The sequence below is a fragment of the Cyclopterus lumpus genome, chromosome 10, assembly GCF_009769545.1.
Source record: "Cyclopterus lumpus isolate fCycLum1 chromosome 10, fCycLum1.pri, whole genome shotgun sequence".
Lineage (NCBI taxonomy): Eukaryota > Metazoa > Chordata > Actinopteri > Perciformes > Cyclopteridae > Cyclopterus > Cyclopterus lumpus.
This window is the reverse complement of record NC_046975.1, coordinates 22,255,198-22,257,026: the sequence shown is the minus strand read 5'-3', so window position 1 is coordinate 22,257,026 and position 1,829 is coordinate 22,255,198.

Below are 1,829 nucleotides of genomic sequence, written 5' to 3'. Positions count from 1 at the left end.
GCCTGCAGCCGGTCGCCCTCTTGTTTCGAGGCGTCGTAGCTCGCCTGCAGCCGGTCGCACCTCTTGTTTCGAGGCGTCGTAGCTCGCCTGCAGCCGGTTGAACCTCTTGTTTCGAGGCGTCGTAGCTCGCCTGCAGCCGGTCCCCTGTCCTCTCTCAGACTGTGGACACTGGCGTTGAGCTCGTCTCTTTCGTTAGCCAAAGCCGAGTATCTCTGCTGCAGCCGGGTCGCCCTCTTGTTTCGAGGCGTCGTAGCTCGCCTGCAGCCGGTCGCCCTCTTGTTTCGAGGCGTCGTAGCTCGCCTGCAGCCGGTCGCCCTCTTGTTTCGAGGCGACGTAGCTCGCCTGCAGCCGGTCGCCCTCTTGTTTCGAGGCGACGTAGCTCGCCTGCAGCCGGTCGCCCTCTTGTTTCGAGGCGACGTAGCTCGCCTGCAGCCGGTCCCTGTCCTCTCTCAGACTGTGGACACTGGCGTTGAGCTCGTCTCTTTCGGTAGCCAAAGCCGAGTATCTCTGCTGCAGCCGGTCCCCCTCTTGTTTCGACGCGTCGTAGCTCGCCTGCAGCCGGTCGCCCTCTTGTTTCGAGGCGTCGTAGCTCGCCTGCAGCCGGTCGCCCTCTTGTTTCGAGGCGACGTAGCTCGCCTGCAGCCGGTCGCCCTCTTGTTTCGAGGCGGCGTAGTTCGCCTGCAGCCGGTCGCCCTCTTGTTTTGAGGCGACGTAGCTCGCCTGCAGCCGGTCCCTGTCCTCTCTCAGACTGTGGACACTGGCGTTGAGCTCGTCTCTTTCGGTAGCCAAAGCCGAGTATCTCTGCTGCAGCCGGTCGCCCTCTTGTTTCGAGGCGTCGTAGCTCGCCTGCAGCCGGTCGCCCTCTTGTTTCGAGGCGTCGTAGCTCGCCTGCAGCCGGTCGCCCTCTTGTTTCGAGGCGACGTAGCTCGCCTGCAGCCGGTCGCCCTCTTGTTTCGAGGCGACGTAGCTCGCCTGCAGCCGGTCGCCCTCTTGTTTCGAGGCGACGTAGCTCGCCTGCAGCCGGTCCCTGTCCTCTCTCAGACTGTGGACACTGGCGTTGAGCTCGTCTCTTTCGGTAGCCAAAAGCCGAGTATCTCTGCTGCAGCCGGTCCCCCTCTTGTTTCGACGCGTCGTAGCTCGCCTGCAGCCGGTCGCCCTCTTGTTTCGAGGCGACGTAGCTCGCCTGCAGCCGGTCGCCCTCTTGTTTCGAGGCGGCGTAGTTCGCCTGCAGCCGGTCGCCCTCTTGTTTTGAGGCGACGTAGCTCGCCTGCAGCCGGTCCCTGTCCTCTCTCAGACTGTGGACACTGGCGTTGAGCTCGTCTCTTTCGGTAGCCAAAGCCGAGTATCTCTGCTGCAGCCGGCCTCTTTCTTCGGTCAGGTCGCTCAGTCGGGCCTCCAAGCGGCTCCGCTTTGCAGCCGGAGCGTCGTCGTCGACGCCGTCGCCCCGCGGGGTGTCTCCTTGAAACTGGAAGCCGGCCCGCGACGACGACTCGACCCGGCCCAGCACCTCATCTGTGAAATGCAAAAGAGATTTTAAATAATTAAATAATTGCTGGAGGTCCACAGGATGTTGAATAGAGGATCATTTGTGCATCATTCTCACGCTTACAGTAGATAAACTGTCCGATGTTGCCAGCCAACAGGACGGTGCTCAGTAATCCAAGACACACGGTCATACATCTAGAGGGACGACGCCTTCGTCTCTGAAAATCCACTAAAACAAATGTACAAAAACAGGTCAATGTAATCCTTGGAAAACCAAATATAAAAGCTTTCATGAACTACTAATAGAAAGTAGTTTTGTTAACATATTTGATTAGTTTGTTAAT